This window comes from Cebidichthys violaceus, unplaced genomic scaffold (genome assembly GCF_023349555.1).
Source record: "Cebidichthys violaceus isolate CVI_PGR_0920_01 unplaced genomic scaffold, fCebVio1.0.p SCAF_13, whole genome shotgun sequence".
NCBI classification, from domain to species: Eukaryota; Metazoa; Chordata; class Actinopteri; order Perciformes; family Stichaeidae; genus Cebidichthys; species Cebidichthys violaceus.
The window spans coordinates 4,924,746-4,943,066 of record NW_027176296.1 but is presented as its reverse complement, the minus strand read 5'-3'; the positions used below and the strand labels follow the sequence as shown (position 1 = coordinate 4,943,066).

Here is an 18,321-nt window from a genome sequence, read left to right as displayed (position 1 = left end):
GACAAAAGCACAGATGTGTGTCAGATTGACAAAGCAAGAATGCTGTGGTTGGTTATCTATCTCTTAAAGGCTGTCAGGGTAAATGGATTATCTGGTTTACATATCTTTTTGGATCTTCAAAATTCATATTTTGCAGGAAACAAGTTCAATGACCTTAATTTTACTTTCTTGGAGAGATCCTACGCACACACACGTCATGTTTTCATGATTCATTTATTTCCTGGAGACTTACCCTAAACCTAACCATAACCGCTACCAGCCTTATAACCCTCCACCGAAACCTAATCTTACACTATTCTTAAACCAAGATGTCACCCCAAAATTTTGAGATTTAAGTTATGGAGATGATAATTTTGCCCCCAAAAGGAAAGTGAGTCCCCACAATGTGACAGTGTAAACCTTTTTTGTCCTCACAAGTCATGAAAACACGCCCCCACACACACACACACATACATCCACAGGTTTGCATTTCTAGCAGAGCACTGCTCAATGTTTTTCTTTCTAAGTCTTATTTTGATTATGTTGCACTCAGCAGAGGCCTGTGTCATACTGGATTCAGCATTGTTGCTTTAACTGGCTTAACATACAAGTAAAAACATTTCAAACTGATGAGAGACACCCATGTCTTTTATGTGGTTAAAGTTGTGATTCAAAAATTCTCCCACATTGACATGTTTGTCCCCACAGAAGACCACAGCAAGGAAAGCTATGTTCCTAAGCCAAAATCATTCAGGTAACTATGCACTCGAACACAGACATAAACAGCCCTTGTACGATTGCGACATGGATCCAAACACAGACACAAAACAATACGGCGGCACAGACACTCCTCAGAAGCAGAGTCGCTCGAGTAAGCTCATCATTTCGGACAAGTACGGTCTTACTGTGGTTAGAATATGCTAACTATATTTCAGGTTGAGAGTGAGACACCAACTGTATGTTAAGAAATTGGCCATTTATTGCAAGTGGTTATGAAGTTGGAGTTTCTGGTAAAGTGCTCTCACAAAGGCTATGATGATTCTGCATGGACAACTAATACTCCCTTAACAAACATGTGAACCTTAAAACTTAGTAAAATGAAAAATACAAAAATCTTATTTTCATGAATACAACGTTGGTAGTGATGGAGGGAGAAATATATATATATATATATATATATATATATATATATATATATATATATATATAAAAAAACATGTTTCCTGCATGTGCACGAGGACACACATACGTGCAATATTCACACACAAAACAGATAAAACTGTGCTGGATGAAAACAATGCAGGTTTCAAAATGTTCAAAACATTTTTAATTTCTTAATTTGAAAAATAAATATGAAGTTATCTACAAAAAGATACAAATCTTTGCAAAGTTAAACTGTAATTATATTACATTCTTAAAAAAAAATATTGAACAGACAATAACCAGACCAAAATACAATGTTTTAATGTTTCTTGCAGTGGTTTGAACCCTTGTAAGGTCCCCTGCGAATGTGTTCGTACAGACTCACAAAGACACGATAATACTTGAATACACACAAATGCACACACAGTCATGCATATACATACACACACCTTGCCCAAAGCCAGTCCAATTATAGGAAGAGCACAAAGTCCTGCTTCATCAAAATGAGGAAAGGATTAAGACCTGGGAAGGAAGGAAGGAAGGCAGGAGAGAACTGGCATGCAAGTGGCTGACAGGCCCTTCAAGCATCATACTGCACTGCCTGGGCATGTACTGGCGCAACCTGTCTGTGTGTGTGTGTGTGTGTGTGTGTGTGTGTGTGTGTGTGTGTGTGTGTGTGTGTGTGTGTGTGTGTGTGTGTGTGTGTGTGTGTGTGGTTGTGGGTGCCTCATCATGGACTCTACTTGTCATAATCTGCTTCCTGTACTCTGCTGCCAGAGCTACATGTATTTGGGCTTTCTGGGTCACAAAGGTTTAGGAAGGTGACAGCAGGATGGAACCTGTCACTACGTAAGCCAATGTGAACCCGAATGGCTGTCAAACATTGAGCCTTGTAGGTAAGAATGGAGTGATCTAGATATAGCTTTTCTGTTTTTTTGCTATTATTTGTGCTATTCATAAAACATATATATTTGACAGGGTCTATTTTGACAGGCTTTATTCATGTGAATTGATTTATAGTGTCTACATTTCTAGACACTAGTAATCTTGATTGAAAATGGTTCCCCTCTGTGAGTTCAACCAAACCAATTTCGTAAGAGAGTAAACCACATGACATTTGCTGCATTTTAAACATGGTCACATGTTTGCATGAGATAAGGGGTGCATAGGCTATCACACACTCACCATCACAAAGGAGCACACACACATACAGTTTATTTTTTTTACTTTTTTCACAAGCTGAGCCTACAGATGGTCAGTTTCACAGGCATGTTTTTGAACTCCTGGGTTGGGTCAATCAAACCATTTTACAGGGCACAGAAAAAGGAGAAAGAGGTAGAGGGACAAAATGAGAGGGAGAAAGCACATAAAGGACAAAACACATGCATACTATATTGTTTTGCTCTCCTGTAAAAGCAGCTCCTAGTCTCTAAATTAACTGTTTCTAATGTCTATCTACAAGTCTTATAAACAGAACTAACTTTACATTTTCTTATGCAGGGAAGTGTTTTAAGGTAGACTCAAAGCCTACAGTTGGATGCTGGGGTGGCTTTCTAAATGCTATAATGAAGAGCCAATGTTACAGCATCATAAAGGCAGCAAGAGAACACTCACGGCTTAAATGAACTGCCATAATCAAAGGCCTACATTGGAGATATACTGCTGAGAGAAGAGTAAGTGAGTGTAGTGCAGACTCAAGTTGACTCCCTGAATTAGCGCACAGGCTTAATTTTCACACATTCATAAGTGAAAGCAGTTGATCAACCATTCCTCTTCTATTAGCTAAGTAGCATTTCCGCTGAAGTTGTTTGAGGAAATTAGCTTTGCTCAAACACCCTTTGACCAAGGTTACTGAGTGAAAGTATAGTTCTTGTCTTTACCATACTGAGAAGAATTGAATCTGGAAACAAGGGTTGCGATATTGTTACCCTTGTTCTATAAGCACAAGCTCCACTCTCTGGTGGACTATATGGGTTTTGTTCTCCTCCAATCACAAACATGCATTCGCCCACTGAAGAATTTCATTAGCATAGCCAGCCAATCAGGACTTGCCATCCTAAATGCTTGAAGACCCCAGAGTATATAATGCAGCCCACACTGCTGTCTACCATTCCACTGGTATATTGTAATGTTAAGGTGTTCTGTTGTTAACATCTATCTATCTATCTATCTATCTATCTATCTATCTATCTATCTATCTATCTATCTATCTATCTATCTATCTATCTATCGGGGTGTCATGATTCTACAAATCCATGATTCGATTTCACTTTCAATTTTAAGGACACGATTCGATTTGATTTTCATTTTAAACATTTCTATTTCAGCACTGTCATTTACATTTGAAAGGGGGGGCAGGTGAAACCCAACAACACACACCTCAAACTTTAACTATTCGTGTGACATTCCTAAAGAGGTCCTGTATATGGTGTATATGGTTCTCTACAGAAGGGGGAATAGTTACTAAGCGTCATTTGTGCTTCTTGGCATCTGAGCAGAGGCTGGCAAACCACTGCACCCCGAGCGTGTCAACGTTGCACTCTGCTGCAGTTTGCAAAGTGCCTGCTGCAGGTCCATCCGTCTGTGTTCTGATAGTGGCCACAGCCTGCATGTGTCCAGCAAACCCCCAAACACTACACCTTCTGGTGTGGTAGGGGGCAACTTCTTCCAGATGATTGCGAACACCAACTTGGTTAGGTACAAGATCAATTGGGCCATGTGGAAAATAGTTCTGGACATGGTCATGACAATGAGATCGTCAAGATAAAAGAAGACCCTCATTCCACGGTCAAACAGTGGCTCAGCACCGTGTCCACACATCTGCTGAAGGTACGGGAGGCTAGGGAAGAGATGAGCGGTAGCCTGTTGTATTCGTTGGCTATCCAATGGAAGAATAAATGCAAGAGTTTCCTTTGTTTTGGGCCACCTCAACATGAAAGTATGCATGCTTTAAGTCAATGGTGGAGAACTAATTGTCTGGCTAAACCAGTTTCAGTAACCACTTGATGCTTAGCATTGTGGTCAATGCATCATTTTTGGATGAGGGGGATCCAAAATGGGACTGAACACTACCATCTACTTAGGAACCAGGAAGTGCGTGGAGTAAAACCCTTTCTGTCTGTTGTGATTCGGGACGACAGACACAGCTTGTTTCTGTAACAGGTCCTGGATCTCTGCTGAGAGGTAATGAATATCCTACTGGGAGGACAGATTCACCTTCTTGACCCCCATGAACGGAGCAGGGTTACTGCAGAATTAGAGAGAATAACCAAGTCAGGTCCATCCATTCAGTAATGCACAGGTAACCCGTTCACCTAGCGTCTTTCTAGTCTTCCAACAACTAAAAGTGCTGTACATTACATGTCAACATTCATCCATTCACACAAATGTATACACTGATGGATTGCATGCAAGGAGCCACCTGCCCATTAGGCTCTAAACTAATTCACATTCACGCACTTCACACACCTCTGTGTCTTTCCCAAGGACACTTTGACATGTCGACTGAGGAGCCGAAGATCGAACCGGCCTTCTTCGGATTGGAGGATGACCCGCTCTACCTTTCAGACCCATATGTGTCACCCCTCCCCGCCAAACTGCCTTTTGTGTGGACGAGCAACTAGCTGTAGTGCAGCAGCTAAAAAGCTGAGACCAACCTTGACCACTTATACTATAGACACTCTCCAAGCAGGAGCTTTCTGTTGACCCAGAGCCCTCGCTGCACTTAGTTGTAACAATCCACCTTGGCCACAAGGAGGGCGATGCTTGAATGTCTCTGTCGAAAAACAAATCTTTCATTTGGCCGATGCTAGCGGCCAAAATGTCAGTCTGAGACAGCGGGGCGGGGTCGTTAAGCTAGGAAGATGCCAGCAAAATGCCCAACACACCCAGATTGTAAGCAGCTGCTGCCAGTTGCGCCTCCAGTTGAAATATATATTTTCCATTGTACTTTCAACACACAGCAGCATTGGTAGAGGTATCTTGTTAGACAACAAGACACATCATCAAAGTATAATTTTTAAATTTTTATTGCAGTGCACATTGATTGCCACTTTTAGTTTCCTTTCTGCTTTCTTGACTTGTACTTGAGTCAATTTACTACAAAATGTTGATAAAACTGCGTTTTGAAGTAAGTAATTTGCTGAATTGAAGTGAAAAAGACCTCAAAGGTGCACATTCAGAAAAAAAAATACTTTGTTAGGGCTGGGAGAGGGTTTATACAGTTTGTTCTGGCTATCTGAGAGACAGTTTAAATTAGAGTAAAACCGAGGATCCAATATGCCAGTAGTCTTGCTGTACGGCAGGTTTTAACAACCCGGCGTAGTAGGAAGTATTCGCATATCTTGACATCGACCAGTTTTCAGTAATTCTACATACTGTGTTGGGATGTAAAAATTGGATAGTCACACAAGGAAAAACTATGTGTTAAATGAACAGTGTGCACATTTTAGTGACATCTAGTGATTTGTGGCAGGTTGCAACCAACTAAATACCCCTCTGCTCACCCCTCCCTTTCCAAGTATGTTGGGGTACCTACGGTGGCCTATATATATATATATATATATATATATATATATATATATATATATATAGATAGATAGATAGATAGATAGATAGATAGATAGATAGATAGATAGATAGATAGATAGATAGATAGATAGATATCTCCTAAAATATAGGATTATATTTTAGGTATATCCTAAAAAATACCTATATATATATATTAGTATTTTTAGGATTTTTGTACAACTAAGAGTTGCTCTTATCAATACTTGGTTTAAATGACTAAATACGTTTTTAAAAAACATATATAGAATTTTAAAAACAAACCTAATTATTGTTTATAGGGCAGCAATAGTTTACAACAGCAAAGTCACTATACAAAGTCATTAATATGTTAGTGGAAACAAATGTAAAATTAAGTTCATAAAGAATGAAGAACACAGATATTCGTCAGTATCAGTCATTCCTCCTGTTCTCTGTCTTTCTGGTTGCTTTGTCTCAGCCAGCAGAGAAGTTTTCAAGTTTTTGCATGCTGTGCTTGTGTAAAAATTGCGACAGTGGATGAGAGACTGCGGACACAGCGGATTGAATTAGGTTTCACTTTTGTTTGTATGTTCATAGATGAATTGCTCAAGTTTTAGCTTTTCACTTGCAATAATTATATTGCACGTACAGTAACAAGCGTAGTTGCTGTCAACTTGAGTATCCTTCACTTCACAGCTGGTTCACTTCACCACAGCTGCCTCTCTGCTCACACTTTGTGCATGTGGTTGTGTCTATGTGTACTTGTTGTTGGAGGAGCTTAGCCCGACAGAAGGCGCAGTGTAATAAAAAATGACAGATAAACTACAACAAAAACACCAGTAGGGTCTCGGCTTATCAATACAACGATGAGTTTAATACCAAGTTTAGGAACGCCTCCCTACCTTTAGATAATATAAAAACATGAATGGCTCTCCCTAGAGCCAGTGTCCATTCAGGGCTTTAGAAACATGGTGGTGCAAGACCCCGCTGAAGACAACCTGCCCCCATAGATATAAATGGCTTTTTCTAAGGAAAACACTTAGTTTCTTAGTTTCAGGTGATTGCACTCTGATTAGAACATAGTTATTTAATATCTGCCAATAAATTACCCCTAAATGTTAGACACTGTTCCTTTAATTACCTCCTAATTGCCTCTAACAGCATATATATTTTGTTCACCATTTAGTGGGACAATACTTTGGGCATCTGAATTTTTCCACACAGGAAAATATGAAAATGCACTGCTGTGCTGTCTTTTTGGAAGTTGTGGTGTTCCACCCCTAAAAATGCTGTATTATGTTGGCCAAGGTAATTTAAACAAGTTGATAACAATTCAATAAAGTAAATACACTTGCACCATTTTAAAAACGTTCCTGCAGACAAGATTAAAACAAATGTGGCATTACCATGTACTGTAGTTATATTTATATTGAAGCAATAATGACTACTGACAAAGACTGGAATCAATGTTTACTCTAAATCCAACCAATGGTTCAGAGTGAGATCCAAATAAACAACAACATTGTGTGCCTTAACGGTCAAATCTTCACAGTTTGATGGCATACCACAGCTAACTAAACAAATTCTGACTTTACTTGATGAAGTATACAATGGATCTTGTTCAGAACATTTGAGTGTTTCTTTATAAACTCAATGTTCTTCGAAGTAAAAAGTAATACCAACAGCTAATACCTATTTTGACCCCTCAGATTTTCATTAGTAGTTGCTGGTTTTACTACTGCTGACTCCAGCTCTAGCAAGCTACCACTTGGCTTGGATTACAATATTTTCTTGTTGTTGCATTGTCTAGTTCAGTATACTGAAGTGTTTGGCTGTGGGCTGCCACCAGCTTGAGTGTGTTTGTGTGTGTAGTAGGCTTTTTAACAGATTGTACCTCCCAAGGTTGTGCCTATTGGGAAAACACTAGGAGAAGACGATCCCATTGATACTGCCATTGAGACAAACACTTGGCAGTGTTACAACTGTCTTGCTCTCAGGAACGGACTCATAGTTCCTATGCAGGAGGAGAAATATGCCAAAGGATCTACACAGTAATTAATATAAGCAAGCAATGTGAGACTTTGCAGCAAATGCACAAAGAAAGAACTGGCCTATCTTATCAAGGCCAGGTCGTGGTGATGAACACAGATAGAAATTGAAGGATAAACAAAGGCCAGGAAGGTAGTAAATGGCCCTGAGGTTTTATGATCCCTGAGGGCCAAATTTGCTAAATGGAAGTTCTTGCAGCAGTACACAGTGTCTGTGAAATTGCTTCCCTTGAGACGTGATGCCTGTATATGTCACTGTCCTCGCAGGGCTCACGTCTTCACACAGCAGGAAGGACCATCGTTGGCAAGAGGTCAGACCTCGAAGGAGATGACCTGTCTGTGTCCTGCCTCTGCTTGTACTTGCCTTTCCTCTTCGACTCTGTCCCTCTGTCTTTGTCTTCTTCCTCTATGTCATATTCCTTTCTGTCTATAATAGTCTGCCTCTTCTGCCTCACTCCTGTCTTTTATACTTACTTTTCACTCTGCCCTTCTTTGTCCTTGTTGCCATGGTTACTTCTTCGAATGAAGTGGGGAGGCAAGAGGACTGATGGAAGATACAGGGGCCTATGATACTCTTGCCATTCATCATTGTCCTTCTCTCTTTCCTGTTAAATCTTTATCTCTTTCAAGTCTTCAATTAACCGCCGTCAGAGAAAAGTCATGCTGAACAAGTGTCAGATCTATGCTTTCTTGCTGCCCTGTTTGTCCAGTAATTGTTTACCATAAAGACTAAAAAAAGTCATCAATTTCAGACTTGTTTGGGTTTAAGGATATAATAATCATGATAATACCAGGCGATCTCGGTTGGCTAAAGTGGGTATTAGAGATTGTGTTGGTCTAGTATGAGGAAACAGAAGGAAGTAAGCAATGGAAGAAACCCAGAGGAACAAAGGTATACTCACAAGATGCATGGTAGAGAACAGCAGATGAAGAGCAAAGGGGGAACAAGAAAGGTGAAAGGGATGTGCAAGTCTGGGATGCAGATCAAAGTCTAGGTGATACCCAGGATGGGAAGAAAAGAAAGAGGGAAAGAAGGAAAATACACGGACAGTGTTTGTGTGTGTACAGCCACAGAAGGAGTGAGGCTTGTGAAAAGAAAGGGCAGCGATCAAAGAAGAGATGAATCGACGGAGGAGGCAAGGGGGAGACATAGGGAAGAGTGGGAAGTACAGTCGGAGCTACAAGGCCTGTGTGCACATAGCAACTTTATTGTTTTATGGGAATGTTTCTCTTTCATGATCTCTTCCTTCTTTCCTTCTGGCAGATGCGCGCAGACACCCACCCGCACATAAACAAACTGTCACCACCTTTCATACCAGCTTATCTGCCAGGCAGGGGAAGCTCCACGGCCATAAAAGATGTGGCCACATTGCACATCACAGCTTCGCCTTGTTATCCTGACCATAGAATAGCCCCAATCAAAAAAACGTCAACTGATGTTGGAGATGTCCTACCGCCTTCTTGCATGATCTCATTTGCGGGGCTTACCTAACTAATGAACAGGCACCAGTGGAGACCAGAATGAGGGAACAGCAGGAAAGTTTAAATACACGTGGCTTCCGCGCAGCAGAAGAGGAAGTTATTTACATAATGCCTCTCTGATTACACAACTCCCTGCCAGCTTGAACTTTTATGTGTTAGTCTCATGGGTGGGGTGAGAAATAAGGAAAAAAGTAACATGGGCTCGATTAGGATTTCCTGTGTAGTGGGGTGATGGCTAATGAGATATTTGTTTAAAACCTTGACTTTCATGGCCTTGGTGTGCACAGATCAAAAGGGAGAGGATTTGTTTTCTTTATGCAAAAGATTACAGTTTTTCCTAAGCTCAATGCTTTATGTTGTGCAAATGTGTATGCAGATCAGAGGTCCTGGGATGTGGGCGTTAAAGCAATAAAGAGTGCCACCCACACATTTTTGTTGATAATACTTACATTGAACAGTACATGCACATATGAGTACTGTTAGGAGTATAAGCTATGGTCATAGTTGAGTTAAGCTGTTGATATCCTGCAATTGTATCTCCCTACTTGCCCTGACTACATGCAGTCTCCTGTCAACAGAATAAACTAGTGTGAAAAAGATGAGATGTTTTCCACCTCGTTTGACTAAAAAGTCAGCTACTTCTAATGCAGGAGAAATAACTGCTTATCCAAACGGAAACACACTTCTGACGGTCTTTGTACTTTTTTCCCCCCCAACATCAAAATGTAAAACATCCCCCTAAAGAAGACATTGCTGTCAAAGCTTTGCTCTGAATAAAAATCATGTAGTCTTTGCATCCAGGTTACAAGGGTACAGTAGACTTTATTTTCGTGAAATGTTTTAAAAATTTGCTGCGCTAGCATCGGTGTTGGTGATTGTGTGTCTTGTATCGAAATGTATGCAAAAGACTGAGTCAGAGCCTGACCTGACGGCATACAGGAGAAAAAGTTAAAGCAATGAATTATGTATAAATATTTATAAATAATTTAAAGAGACAATAAACATAAAACATATAAGCTTAGCTCAGTTGCATATGCATTGTGCCAATCAAAGCTGCAAAATGTTACTTAAGAAAAGCTCAGCAGATGCAATGTCATGATAGAGTTTGAACCAAACACACCTTGTTATGAAAAGTTAATTTTGAAGTACTTTCTGCAGAGGTGCCCTCACTAGTTTGTGTCCATGGTTATGGTTGAGCAAACTTTAGTGACGACATTGAATTGGATGTAAAAACACAACTATGTAGACATTTGCGGAGATTTGTATGTAGAGTAGCTAAACACTACTGCTACAGTAGTTCAGCAAGTACCACTGCATCATATCTAAACTGTGTACAATGTTTCAAACCTTTTCCATGTTGACAACAGCACCTCTTTTATCCATGAGAACTATTTTCTTCTGCAATTACAAATTTAGTTGGCGTGTGTAGTTTAATTGTATTTTGTTTGACCTGACCCTTGAACAATGTTCCTGATGATCACACCATAGACTTAACCAGATTGTAACCAAGTAATTACATTTACAGTAGGTTAAACACAACCCTCTAGATTACCTAAGTAACTGAGTTAAGAGTTGGACATAGATAGAGCAAATGTTAAAATAGACACAGTAATTAACATTATCTTCGTCATATGAGACTATCCACCATCTCACACCCCGGTAGAACGTGAGTCACTCCATAGTTGTCTTACGACGGTCAAATCCGGTTCACCCAGGTGACAGTTCTTCCCCGCAACTGAACACCTTGTCACGTTTACAGACAGACAGGAGAGAACATAACTCACAAAGGGCACTGGGGGGCCAGCCTTGGCCTGGAGGTTGGATGGCCCCAGAGCTGCTGAGCTTCTCTTTACACTCCTCATAAATGATGTATGGCTGGCTGGAGTTTGGTACAGTGTGGGGAAAGAGAGGGAATGAGAGACAGCAGCCATAGAAGCAAATGAGCATTGATCAACGGCGCTACAATTACACTGACCTCAGCTAGTTCCTTCCAGTGGGTGCCCCGAGGAGTGGAGGAAATGGCCTTGATGTGTGTGTGTGTGTGTGTGTGTGTGTGTGTGTGTGTGTGTGTGTGTGTGTGTGTGTGTGTGTGTGTTTAAATATGTTAAGCAGGGTGAATCTTGTAACTGTAACTTTTGAATTCATCTTTTCCCTGCTTGAATTGTAATTTCCATTTATTTTGATCTGCAGAAGAAGATTTAAAAGTCTTAGAACTGAAAGAATCCAAAGTACAGTCAGAGGCAAAAAGGAAAGAGTAATTTCAGGCCTGAGAAACAAATTTAGTGCACATGCATGTATTTTGTCCAACAGCCGCAACTTGGTATGATAATGCTTAAAATGGGACTGTGAGTAGGTGACAGGGATAGAGTAGGATAAGGGAGGGAGATGTGGGGGAGGGTGGGGGTGTAGGTGTGAGATAAAAGAGAAAGATGGGAGGAATGCAAGAGCGAAGAGGAAAGGTGATACGGTGGGCTGGGGAGTCGACAGATTGATGGATGGCTTCGCTGCAGATGGATACTGAGCAGAAACAGAGCTGCAAAAACACACACACACACACACACACACACACACACACACACACACACACGCCAACACACCTAAATGCATTCATACACACACACACACACACACATTAGGGTTACCATTATGAAAAGACTCACAAATTGGTACATACATAAACATGTGAAAACAATCACACTGGCACATAAACAGTCAGACACTCTCATCCAAAGGCGGCATTCAGGTGCAGACATTTAACCCAGAACGCTTCCTCCTCTCCTTCTCTAACACACACATTATTAATGTGCGTCATGCAGCACTGGGTAGTGCGCTGACTAATAACTGTAAACAAGTATCACCATGGGGCCTATCACGCAGCCCAGTAATGGTTATTACCATCATCACTCTTCCTATGATTATCTAGGCCCGTCGTTAGCTAAAACATCGTTCCTAGCCAACTGTACCACTGGCATTGCAAAAATATAGGAGATCCCTTCCCATTTTGCTCATTTACATTCCGAGCACATCTGTTCGCAAGGTGTCACTGCCACTGCATTAAAGGTTTCAAGCTGATCTTCTGTCAAAGATAACAAAAAAAAAATAATGCTTGGTTTGATGTATCTGTAACAAGCAGCAACTTACTCGAGAAGGCTGTAATGTTCCCATCTGTTGATGTGTTGTAGCGCACCGTGGTGGCAAACTGAGCAAGCTGAGTGTACAATAACCACATGGGGAGCGAGGGCTTGTGAGTTGTAAATGCCAGAGAAGTGTGTATACTAACAAAACTAAAGGCAACTGTGAAAACCTGCCAGATGTATCTAATTTTAAGATTGAACAAGTACCAAAATGTATTCCCAATTAAGAGATATAGTCTGTGTTTGCTTGGTGTTTCTTTGTATGTATTTGGATCTCGGTACACATTTGGGATTAGAGCTCTTTTTAAGTGTTACATGTCTATATCCGCCGAATACAAAAACAATCTTTTTTAGGTCTTCAAAGTATGTGTCACCAGCTGTAGGTCAGAGGGAGGAGGAAAACAGGATTTATACTTTTTGTTCTCACATTTTTGTTCTCTAAATATGCCATCCTGGCAATCAGAGACATTTTATCAGAGCTTCTTTTCAGTTTAATTTGTCCTTGGTCTGAGGGTGCACTTTATTCTCTCTATAACTCAGTGCAGTAATGCTCCTCCACAACCTGGCCTAATCAACACTCATGCTGTTTGATGATGTTCTTAGTAGAAGGTGTTTGAGGGCACGCACAAGTATATTGGTGAGTGATCAGGTTTCTTTTTGCACCAATTTGCATCATGCTGTCAAACATGTTCATAATTTTTTTAATTCATCATTTATACACAGTTATAAAGCCAGACCAAGAGGGTTGTGCAGGATGTTTTGCAATTATATTAGACGTTTGTTTGTTTCTAAATGCAATCCATTTTATTGATGACTATACACTGTTTACATGGGTGCTAACAGAAATATTTAGATAAGGTGTCCAGTTTCAATATGCAATTATATTGGCACTTGTTGGTTCACCACTGTGATCTATTCAAGCCACAGTTTTATCGGTACACGAGTGGAGTTATTGACACACTTGATATAGCTCATTAAGGGGGACAAATGATTTATATGAAATTATTCAAGGTGAATTCCTCTCTGCCAAGGGGATTGTTGTATATCTTTAACAATTACAAAGCTCAAATCACATCTTACCAATAATGTCTTTTATTGTGCATGTTTGAGGTATACTGTCTGTGAAATATGTATATTGAACCCAGTCCAGAGTTTATTTCTTCAAATGTTGGTTACCTCACTGTTTGTGTATTGTAAAGGCAGAGGTATTCAACATGCTCTCTCTCTCTCTGGATAGATAAATGCTTAAAGAGTTATGTTTTCAATAAAATAAAATAAAAATAAAAAAGTTAAAAGCAGAGCACACAAAGGGGGCTTAAACAGGAGGCCAAGACTTTGACATTGGCTCCTCATGGAAAAATAGAGGCATCGCAGTCTGCAGTTTGCACTCTTAGGTCAGGTTTAATGGAGCCACAAGTAGTCAGACACTTTTTTTTATTAACAGTAAATACGGAGCCTGAAGCTGTCTTCATATTTTGTCCTCGGGCAGGCTTAACCACGACTGACCTGTTTCAAGCTTGCTGAAACACAGCCTTTTTCGTTGCAGCTTGGGACCACATTTTTCTGCTTTAATCAAGAAATTAATGGCCCTTAGTCACAGAGGCCCAGATAATAAACTCATTCACTGTAAATTAATTAACAAACACAACAGGAGACAGTTAGAGGGAATTATGTAAATTGCTGCATGCATACATAATGACACGTATATAGTATGCTAATGCTGCATCTATCAGTGTGATATTTAATGTTATCCAGTGAGACAAACAAATCTTCAAAACAAGTCAAGGCTTTTATGTAATCCATAAGCATTTGTTTTTTAATAATTTGGTCAGCTACAGTGACGTTATTGTGCATGGGAGGATTGTTGCTTATGGACACTTCAGCAGAGACAATGCCTGGAAACTTTGGGTTTTAATGTGGTTCTTCTGGTTCTGCTTCCTCCAAAGAAGTTAGTGGCAAGCGACAGAATAAATGGTGAAGATCATGGAAACACAGCAATGGCTATAAGCTGGATTTGATCCCACAACAATACAAACCTACGCAAAAACTCCTACTCACTGAACCACTGTGCCTTTCTCTCACAAAATTATTACCATTAAAATGCAAGTCATCTATATTTCCCTGGACATGGGTGCCTAGTTCTCTCTCTTTCCTGAGGAATAGCGGACAGAGAACCGCAAGTGCTTCAGAAATGTCCTCCCACTGAGTGAACATGATGAAGGCAAGGGCATATTTAATATTATATAATCACTGCTTTAATGGAAAAATGGAAATGCGAAATGGGCAGTGTTTGTTGGTGACATTCTTATACACCAAAATGGCAAACTTCAGGTCTCAAAACGGCAGTCCACAAACCAATGGGTGACGTCACGGTGACTGCCCTGAACTTCTTATATACATTAATGGTATAGACCTTGCACCACTCACCAACCAAGCAACTGTTACTTTCCCTGGAGACACCGTTTAGTGGTGTCTAAGCTTGAAATACCTGATGAAATTCCCATTTACACTTTCTCCCTTTGTGCTACTACTGTATGTACACAGGGAGTACGGCTTTCCCTTCTCTTTGCTTTCATCCTCTCTACAGTCATGGCAGGTTCACTTTTTAATGGATTAAAATGGCAAGTGAACCAGAAGCTACACTTCCTCAAGATGATGAATAACAATGCTTTCTACTTGACATAAAGACACAAGATAAAATGAATTGCTTATATGAACAAGCCCCCAAGAAGCAGAGAAACACCAAAAACCCATTACTGGACTACAGTGGCAACATGAAACACGTCGTTGGTTTGTTTCTGCTTAGTGTACCGAGAGATGTATACGCAGGCAGATGCTTGTAATGTACATGCACACATAATTACTGAAGATAGATGCATTACGATGTGCAAAAGGATGCTTACAGTTTGAATTTGTTAATTTACCTTTCACCAAAAATTAACCCTGTGTATCCACTAATTCTGACCAGCAACAAGGATTCTGCTCCAACAACAAATGTTCTGCCAAACTCATTCATGAACATTAGATTTCTAGCATGAGAGTATCAGTAGAGTGATAATGACGCACAAATGAAACAATGGGTGGCTGATGGGCTGGTGCCACTTCCCTGCTTTACAGTGCATGGCAGCAGGATTGTAGCAATATTGTGAGATCAAGCAACAATCGCAGGATAAAGAGATCACTAGAAAATCCATCTTGTCATGATTCAAGTAATGCAGTGGCGGGCTGTGCATTTTATACCTGGGCCTTCTGTGCTGTCCTACTTGAGCCATGTCCTAATAAGCTCATTATGACGCCACAGCTATGGTTATTTGTTTCTAGGGGTGCAATAATACACATATTCGTATTAAACCGTTCGGTACGAGACTTAAGAACCGAACAATACGTTTGAATAATACTAGTGCATTTGGAAAATGCATTAGCTTAAATTGTGGGAAATATAATGTTTTCGGTGGACTGCGCTCACGTAACAGACAACAGGCTTTGTGACCTCTGAACCCGGAACAATAACAAAAAACAGCTGAGGCTGCAGCACCGCAGCTAAGCTAGCGGGGAAACAACAGCCCGAACTCAATTGTCCGGACAATAACCCTGCGCATGACGGGATGCTTCGTAATTAACGGACAATACAGATAGTCCAAATCAATGTAATTAACACAATGACAAGAAAAACTCACAAGAACCAGTCACATATATCTATATGACAACAAAGCAACAAATCAATCCAGCAACACTGCGGCTCTAGAGCACGAGCCATTCATATTATTCATAAAAACGACACGATAGACGAATGAACACAGTAGAAACGCTACAGCAGATGTAAAGACGCAAAATCAGTTAACTTACCACAGCTGCTCTTCACTTAAAAAGTCCACTCAGGTCTCTCCAAAAGTTTTCAAAAGCACGTAGCGTGTGGTGTCCTGTCACGTAGCGTGTGGTGTCCTGTCATGTAGCTGCCTTGGTTAGCGTAGCGTAGCTCCAAACACCAAGAGCTCAGTTGCAAATGAAACGCATTCTTAGCCATAAAATGTGCAACACTTCTCCGCCGCTGTCAGCCAGAAATACCGTTCGTACAAATCCTTTTCCATGCTGGGCCAGAGCTGCTAGCTGTGGGCTTGACCGACCCTCTGATATGATGTCCAGTTTTTCTGGAAATGTCCCTCTCCAGAAATTTGTTTAAAAACGCTAAAAATGTCATGTCAATGTCATAACTTACATATGTTTCAACTTGAACTCTTACTACACACTAAGATCTGCTAGATAGCTTTCTGTTACGCTGGCCCACTGACCAATCACAGCGCACCTTAATGCTGACGTACTTAGCAGGCTACCTCGGTACCGCTGGCACGTCAAAGAATACGCCCAACATGTCAAACTAAAGATCTGATTGGTTGAAGACGATGACAATCAACAATATTGTCCCCATATAGTTTAATCTGCAAGGTCTACCTAGAGGACCTCGGGCCTCTCTCCTTACATAGAGAAATAGAGGCTGAATCTGATTGGATAAGAGCTCTACTTAAACAAACTGCACTAGAAGCAGCGCTGCAGGGTGGAAGCATTGTAATACTTGTAGTGTATTTGTGAAAAATTATTAAATTATTAAATTGCTATACCTTTGTGATTCTGTTTAGGCCAGCAGAGAAGGCTTAGCTGGCCCTGATGGCAAACCACTGAAGTAATGCGACATTGTCTGGACCAGGGGTCGGCAACCTGCGGCTCCGGAGCCGCATGCGGCTCTTCAGCCCCTCTGTTGCGGCTCCCTGAGGCCACATCCACACTAACGAAAACGATCTTCGTCCACACGGCGTTTCAGCATCGTTTTCGAAATGATCTCCGTTCAGACTAAAACATCTGAAAACGAATATCACGTGACTATTCACGTACACTGGGCATGCGAGTGGGTGCCGGTGTAAACAGGAAGTCCACTCCGTAGGGCTGGTAACGCCGCTGGACACGCCGCCAAAATAAAAAATATTTTAATAGTTTGTCAACTAAAATGTCACATCCTACTACGTCGCTGTCAAGCTAATTATGATTTGCAGACCTCTGCCCTCGGTAAACTATTGTAAGCTATTATGTTGAGCACGTTAAGAGCACTCCAGGAAGCAGTGTTCCTGTGTATGTGTTTGGTGCTTTTATTGTGGAGGATGAGACGGAAGAAGAAAGAGGTTCTGATGAAGTGTGGGAGAAGTGAATAACGTTTCTGCCGATTTGGCGCAGATTACGGAGCCCCGTGTTTATTATTTATTATTATCATAAAGTATTGGTGCAACATTAAGGCTCGGCTACACTATCAATGGATAAATCCCCCAAAAAGAAAAGTCACGGAGGAAAATGGAGAGTTTAATTCTGCGTGGACGTATTTATTTGCTTTCACTGTCAACGATGCTGTCTCACCTGTATGCTTAAAATGTGGCGAGAAATTAGCAAACAACAAAAAATGTAATGTTGAAAGACATTTCCAGAATAATCACACATTTGCTGAACAGTATCACGCTGGAGATGAGCGAAAAAAGCGATTTCTCAACTGCTGCAGCAAACTGAGCAAGTTTTTTCTACTCTTCATAAGAGTTTGATATTATTAGAACAGGTGAAATAGCAATAAAATGTCAGTAATTGTCTTTATTCTTGTTCTATAATTTCATAAATACAACAAACTATAGTTTTTGTATATATATATATATATATATATATATATATATATATATATATATATATATATATATATATATATATATAATATAACTATGTATAAAACTTTATAAGCGGTGATATCAAATAGCTTTTTGCGGCTCCAGACGAAATTTATTTGGTGAAAAATAGGGCAAAATGGCTCTTTGGATAGTAAAGGTTGCTGACCCCTGGTCTGGACCAACAGTGTCCAGACCAATCAACTCCCTGTAGAGCAACTGTTAGATACAGGTGTGGTTTAAGGTGCGTGGGACAACACACAGAGGCGACTGTTCGTTCGAGGCAACAATGGCAGCACCTAAAGAGGTTAGCAT

At 40.5% G+C, this 18,321-nt stretch overlaps 1 long non-coding RNA gene across 1 annotated transcript in view; it reads right to left on the bottom strand.

Annotated features, from left to right (window-relative positions):
• LOC137870127 (uncharacterized) overlaps positions 1 to 11,045 on the bottom strand; it is a 75,243-nt gene extending 64,198 nt beyond the window's left edge. Inside the window, exon 1 of the long non-coding RNA XR_011102679.1 lies at positions 10,964 to 11,045. This is a non-coding gene — a long non-coding RNA (uncharacterized lncRNA). The remainder of the gene's footprint in view (positions 1 to 10,963) is intronic.
• Between the last annotated feature and the right edge of the window lie 7,276 nt (positions 11,046 to 18,321).